Source organism: Pteropus vampyrus, unplaced genomic scaffold, assembly GCF_000151845.1.
Source record: "Pteropus vampyrus isolate Shadow unplaced genomic scaffold, Pvam_2.0 Scaffold255, whole genome shotgun sequence".
NCBI lineage: Eukaryota > Metazoa > Chordata > Mammalia > Chiroptera > Pteropodidae > Pteropus > Pteropus vampyrus.
Genome location: NW_011889036.1, coordinates 486,868 through 494,275, shown reverse-complemented (window position 1 = coordinate 494,275; position 7,408 = coordinate 486,868). Strand labels below are relative to the sequence as shown.

General features: G+C 41.6%; 1 pseudogene; it reads left to right on the top strand.

The window, feature by feature from the left end:
- The first annotated feature begins 3,348 nt into the window (after nt 1-3,348).
- LOC105301916 overlaps nt 3,349-7,408 on the top strand; it is a 17,551-nt pseudogene continuing 13,491 nt past the window's right edge.

Genomic DNA, 7,408 nt, shown 5'->3' with positions numbered 1-7,408 from the left:
TTCATCTACAGTGTAGAATATTGTAGATTCCATTGAGAGAAGTGGTGCTTTTAAGTCTTCATAAGATGATGATAATGACAATGAGAATAGAAACAAGAATGCCAATACTGATGATCGAGGCACTTTAGGAAGGCTTACTAAGTGTAAGGCACTCAGCACCCTGGATAGTTGGCTCATTTCATCTTCTCAGACTCCTAAACGTGGAAGCAGTAGTAGGATGACATTTGGTAAAAAAGGAAACAGACTTAGGGGAGCTAAATGACTTGTCTGACTTTACGTTGGCAGCCACTCGGGGAGCTCAGATTTATCAGTACAAAAACAAACCGAAGACCTGTTTCCTCTGTTAATACCGATTTTTTTAAAACCTCAACTTATGCTAGTACCTAATCAAACGACATCTTAAAAGAATTGTACACCATGACCAAAAGGAATTTATTCCAGGTATGCAGGGGTAGGTTAACATTTCAAAGTCAACTAATGTAATGCATCGCATTAATAGAATAAAAAGGAAAAATATCATGACCATCTCAAGAGACTCGGAGGAAGTACTTGACAAAGTCCAACATTCTTTTATGATAGAAATACTCAGCATGCCAGTATGCAAAGAAAATTTCCTGAACCTAATAATGAGTACATATGGGATACCCACAGCTAATATTATCTTTAATGGTGAAAAGCTGGATGTTTTCTCCCAAAAATAAGGAAGAAAACAAAGATGCCAGCTACTTCCATTTCTGTTTAACAATGTACTGGAGATTTTAGCCAGAACAATTTTGCCAAAAAATGAAATAAAATGAATCCAGATTGAATAAGAAGAAGTAAAACCATCTTCACCTGCATATGACTTATCTGGTATGGAGATAAGGAATCCACTAAAAGTCTCTGTTAGAACTGACAATCAAGTATGGCAAATTTGTATGAAACAAGATCAGTATATAAAAATAAACTATTTCTATACACTGCAATGAACAGTCTGATAATGAAATTAACAAAATCTATTTGCAGTAGAATCAAAAGGAATGAAATAGGAATAAATTTAATAAAAGTAGAAAATAAATACTCTGAAAACTGCAAAATATCATTAAAAATTTTCATAAAGATCTACAAGTATGAAATAACAAGTATTGGTGAGAATGTGGAGAAAAGGGAACCCTTGTGCACTGTTGGTGGGAATGTAAATGAGTACAGCCACTACGGAAAAAAGTATGGAATTTCCTTTAAAAATTAAAAATAGAGCTTACATAGGGTCCAGCAGTTCTATTTCTGGGTATTTATTTGAAGAAAATGAAAACTAACTTGAAAAAATATATGTACTCCCATGTTCACTGCAGCATTATTTACAATAGCCAAGATATGGAAACAGCCTAAAATGGATGAGTGGATAAAGAAATTGTGGGGTATATGTGTATATATATATGTGTGTGTATATACATACATTATATATACATATACATTGGACTGTTATTCAGCCATATGAAATTTTGCCATTTGTGAAAACACAGATGGACCTTGAGGACATCGAGCTAAGTGAAATATGTCAGACAGAGGAAGACAGCTACCATATAATCACTCTTATGTTTGGAAACTTTAAAAACACAAACAAAAGCAAACAAAACTTATAGATATAGAGAATAAACTGGTGGTTGCCAGAGTCAGGGGATGATGGGGTAGGAGAAATGGGTAAAGGGAGTCAAATGGTAAAAAAAATAAATAAATAAAAGCAAGGGAGTTGTAAAAATAATGCATAATTATAATAATCACATACTGACACAGAAAAATGACTACATACTTTTATATATTTAAATTTGCAAACCATGTGTCCAACTGTCATCAGTTGGATGGCTATTTAATAAATCCACATACATGCCTAAGGATATCAGTTATAGAACTGTAAACATTTTGAGGATATGTGGAGAAAAACTCTCTCCTAGCCACATTTCCCTTGAAATTAATTTCTAGTAATAACCATTAAATGTTTTTTATAAGCAAAAATTTGATTTGCACTAGGGTGTGGTTGGGTGGGTATTTGGATATTTGGATATATGGATATTTCAAATTAATTAAAATGAGTAAAGGCCTTGGGACGATGCCATCTTTTTTCCTTGATCTTTATTTTTCCCTAACCAATAGAGGCAAGGAAAAAAGATCGAACCTTAAAAAAATTATATAAAGATCTAAATAATAGGTAAAATAGTCCATGTTCATAGATCAGAAGACTTAACACTGTTGAGATGGCAATAATACCCCAAATGATCTAGATTTTCAGCACGATACCTGACATAATCTCAGCTGACTTCTTTACAGAAATTGTCAAGCTGTTTCATAAATTCATATAGAATTGCAGGGCAACCACAATATCAAAACCAAGCTTGAAAGAGTAAAACAGAGTAGTAAGAATAACATTTTCTGATTTCAAATTTTACAACTCAGCAATGGTAATCAAAGTGGTATGACAATGACACAAAAACAGACATAAAGATCAGCGGATTAGATTGAGATTCCAGATATAAACCCATTCATCACGGTCATCTGGTTTTAAAAAAGATGCCAAGAATGAGGAAAGAATATTCTTTTCAAAAAGAATTAAGTTAGATCCTTACATCACACCACATACAATAATTTACCAAAATAGATCAAAGACCTAAGTCTGAAGTAAGACTATAATATTCTTATTTTAAAAATAGGGGAAAACATGACTTTGAATTCGGCAAAGAATCATTAGATATGACACCCAAAACAAAATGGTAAAATTAAAATAGTGTTTTTGTTATATTAGTCCAAATAGTAATTGAATTACCTTAGGGATACCACAGCCCTTTACATTTCAAAGTTCTCTAAGAATACATTTAAAAAGTGATCTCAAATAAATTTCTTTCCAGCGTAAAATGTACACCTGAGAATGTAATGAACACATCTCACCCCCATGTGATTAGACTGAGAAGAGTCCCTGAGCCCAGGCTGGGGCTGCGGGGTTCCACTTTCCCACCAGAGCAGAGTGCTTGGGAGGCCACTGGATTTTTTTTTTAACTACGAAATGAGTGGGGGTGGGGAAGCGATGGATGGGACACTCAAAGCTGTCAAGAGTAAAAGATCAAAATGGAGCCAGACTAATTATTACATATGGTGGGGTGACTTTTAAGTGTCTACACCTGTGAAAAAAAGAGTCACGGTCCCACGAATGGCCTCGCGGCCTTATATTTCAATGCAAAAGTCCACCACAGGATGAGTTCCAGCTGGCCTTTTGCCCCAGCCTCGAAAGCTCTGGCCAGCTGTCGCTCAGGCGCGAAAGAGCAAGGCCTTTCGAACTGTCCAATCAGGGGCAGCCCCGGGGAAGGTGGGTGGGGCGACGGTCCTCCACCAGCCCGGACGTCCTGCTTGCTCCGGCCATCCTTGAGATCGCGGGTCGCTAGTCCTTAAAGGCCCCAGTTTGTTCTGCCGCAGGGTCTGTCGCGTTGTGATCTGTACCGTTACCGGGAATCGTAGGGAGGTCGCCGGGGGACCCAGGAAACCTAGGGATGGTGAGTGTGCGGGGCCGGGTGCGGAGACTGGGACGAGGAGCTGGTTGGAACCGGCTGTAGCGGGACCCGGCCTCCCAAGGTCAAGTCCCGAGTCCGCGGAGCCGCCTTCGGACCTCAGTCCCCTCCGGCACGCAGCGTGGGGGCTGGGCCGGCAGCCAGGACCCCGGTTCGGCCCCGGTCCCGGAGCCTCTCTAGGCAGCTCTGCGCCCGCAGCCCCGCGTCTCCCCAGATGGTGCGGTGACCACGGGGAGAGTCATCAGGGGGACAGTCGTGACTTGTTCTCTGGGGTTTGTGCGTGGGAGGAACTGTGGTCTTTGGGGTCCCAGCCCTTCCTTTCCCTCCCAGGGGACGCCCGTTTTCTCTTGAGTTTCTTAAGCGTCTGGGAAGCTGGGTGTGAAATCCAGGACCCTTACTGCACCCTGCTCTGCTCCAACCGACTGGAGATAAATGCCTAAATTTCCAAATCCCTCCCCATATTCCCAAAGACCGACTTCCCCTCCCTGACTCAAACATCATAATCAACTATTTGTCCAGTAGGGCGCATTTCAAACAGACCCATGTTCTGTTTTATCATTTTTTCATAGTCAATGGGTGGTCCTTTTAATGGGGTTTTATTTTTTGCTCGTGGATATTTTACATGAGAGAAAAATAGCGAATAATCACCTGGAACTATGGTGTGTGAAATCCTTGCGGCCTCCCAGGACCTCCCCTGGGCACACACGTCCTGTGGGAAGTTCTTTGGGTGGAGGCTCCTTGAAACTTTCCTCAGTGTTCTGTCCTGTCAGCACTGCCCTTCCTTAGGTTTGTCACCTTTAAAAAATATGTTAATTTTATGAGTTGTTCAAACACTGGGTTTGTGTCTTTTAAAGTATCTCTTATTGTCCAAAGCTATTCCAGTGGAGACAGAGGCCGGAGGGCAGGGTCTCTAAGCTAAGGCCCCCTTGACCTGCAACGGGAAGCACTTGCAGGCCTAGTGGTTCTCCCTGGGGAGCCTCCCTCTGTAGGTGTCTTACCTGCTCACACCCACCATGGAAGAAGCCTTTACACTGAGAGAAGCTGCAGCCCTGGAAAGCTGGGGTGCACTTGCACTCGAGGGAGAGTGATGCTGCCTTTCTGAGGTTGAGGTTGAGGTTGTGGTTTCCTTAGGCCTCGATGTTTTAGGTGTTTTGTTTGAGTTGTGCATCCACAGTGTAGATGCGCTCAGAGTGTAATTTGTGCACGTGGAGAAAGTCAGTGAAAGTTAGGAGTTCTCTGACCTGGCTTAGGGTTTGTGAATGAGAAGTTCGTTTGGGTCAGAACCTTACACTAAATCCAGCTGAGCGTTTCCTCACTGTGAGATGAAGCCTGAGAGAGGGAGCGTTTCCATTATTTCCCGGGGAGAGGAGGGTGTTGGGTCTCAGAGTTCATTCCTAGGGTGACTCAGGTGTCCCTCCCCTCCTCCAGGGACTGACCCATTCCAGGGGTTCTGTCTCAGCAGGAGAGTCTAGAATGTGGAGCCTTCTGCAGGCGACTTTCCTTCTGTCCCGTGGGAAACGGGCTGCTCATCTGAGCTGATTCTTTCCTTTGGCTCCTTTATCGTCTGTGCACTGCAGCCCTTTGCCTCCATGTCCCTGAGCAGCTGGGCTCTGACAGTGTAAGATGACTGACAGATACAAGGTGAGGAAGCAGGAAAATGGTGAAGCCAAATAGAATTTTTGTTCTGTTTAGACAAGAGAATCTAAAGATGTGAGATGAATATATTTAAGTTCTCAGGTACATTTTTCTCTTTCATGTTGGTTTTTATATGTGCTTGACCCTAAAGAACTTTTAAAAAGGCTAAAGCAATTAAATTCCTATTATAATTGATGTGAGATAAACTATTGAAAGCTTACAAATATTTTAAAAATCCTACTACATTTAAGGGGCTAAAATCAAACCCCTAATGCATTATAATACATTACTTATTCCTGAAAATACCCTGGTGTGAAATATAAGGGACAAACTATGACACTACATGTCCTTTTAGTTAGCAAGAGATTTGAAATTTTTCATTTTGTATGGTTTACACTTTGTAACTGTTAGTGCTTATAGGGATTAAATCTTAAGATGGTTTCCGGTGCAGAAAAATTAAAATTAAACTGTTAAATAGTAAAATATACATAAATTTCTCTGTTTATTTTAAAGAAATCTGTAAAATAGGAAAGTCTAATTTAAGAAAACTCACTGGCAACATATCCTGGTCCCTCCAGCCTGTTGTTACTCCAGCCACCACCAAATACACAGTTCGGATCATTTCTCAAGCCTCCAATTAGCATTTCTGTTCTGTTCAGTGCCTATTTCAACAGCCTCTAGGCTGCACTTGGCCTTCACCTCTGAAGGTACGTGATAAGCCTTTACTGGGTTATCCTCACGGGTCTTCGACAGCTTTGTCAACCCACACAACCCTTGCAGGCAAGACCTGAACCGCATCCTGGTTTGTCCAAAGAACACAGGTAGGACATTACATTAATGTCATCTCCTCTTAGGACATTCAGGACATACAAATATAGAAAAAAGGAGCTCACAAGAAGTGGATGGGACATTGCCATGCATATAATGTGAGGCACTGACAACTTTGTTAAATTTCTAGAAATTACTTAAGCCAAGGCCCACTCCCTCCCTGACACCATGAAGAAATAGCTCTTGTCCCTCTCAGTACCCACAACATTTCCTAGATTCTTTCAGTGTTCTGGAGGGAACATATTCCTTCTTTACAAATTTTACTTGAGCACAAGTATGCTGTTACTTTGCAAATTTGCCACCTAATAGGCACCCCTACCACAAAAGGCTGGAGACTCTTCAAATTGCCACACAACTGGCACTCCTATTAGTGCCCTCAGAGACTCCTTCACCACAGAGGCTTCACTAACCTCTCATGCCTCCTGGAGTGACCCATGATGGCCCTTCACTAACCTCTCATGCCTCCTGGAGTGACCCATGATGGCCCTAAGTTGTCCATAGGCTTCTGATATAAAAACCTTCACTAGGTCTCACACTATATGTCATCAGAGCTGCAGGTACCTCTTCTAAAAGTAGGTAGTGCTCATCACCTATCCAGCAGTCCATTAAGCCTTGGGACTTGGAATCAGCACTCCGATGGCTCACCACAGCTCCCGAGACCCCCTTGAGACGTGATGGAGCCAAACCTGGGCCTTCTGCGATGGCCTACCTGTGGGGGCGGGGGGGCTTTCCCTCTCCTCAGCCTCTTACAAGATGCCAAGGTGTTGTAAGAGGCCACCCCTTTCCCAGGCCTCTAGGCTCCCTGAGGAGTCCCATGGGTTACCTGACTTAAAAGCAGTGGGAGTTCATGGACTTGACCTACAACATCACTACATTTGTATGTGATGGAGCTCAGGCAGAGTTACTCCTTTTTCATTTTTTTCCCCATCATTATTGAAATATAATAGACAATCAGTTGCTTGTATTTACATTGTACAATTCAATGAATTTTTTTTCAATTATAGTTGGCATACAATAATATACCAGTTTCAGTTGTATAGCATAGCGATCAGAGATCCACATAACTCATAAAACGATCACCCCACTAAATCTGGTACCCCTCAGATATTTATTACATTATTAACCATCTTCCCCATGCTACATTCTACATCTCCATGTCTATTCTGCAACTATCCATTTGTATCTCTTAATCTCTTTGCCTTTTTTGTCCCCCCCAAACCTCCTCCCATTTAGTATCCCTCTAAATATTCTCTGTATCTATCAGTTTATTTCCATTTTTGTTGTTGTTGATTTGGTTCTTTAGATTCCACGTGTATGTGAAATCATGTGATATTTGTCTTTCTCCATCCAACCCATTTCATTCAGAGCTCTATCCTCTAGGTCCATCAAGGCGATATCCGTTTCCATCCCCT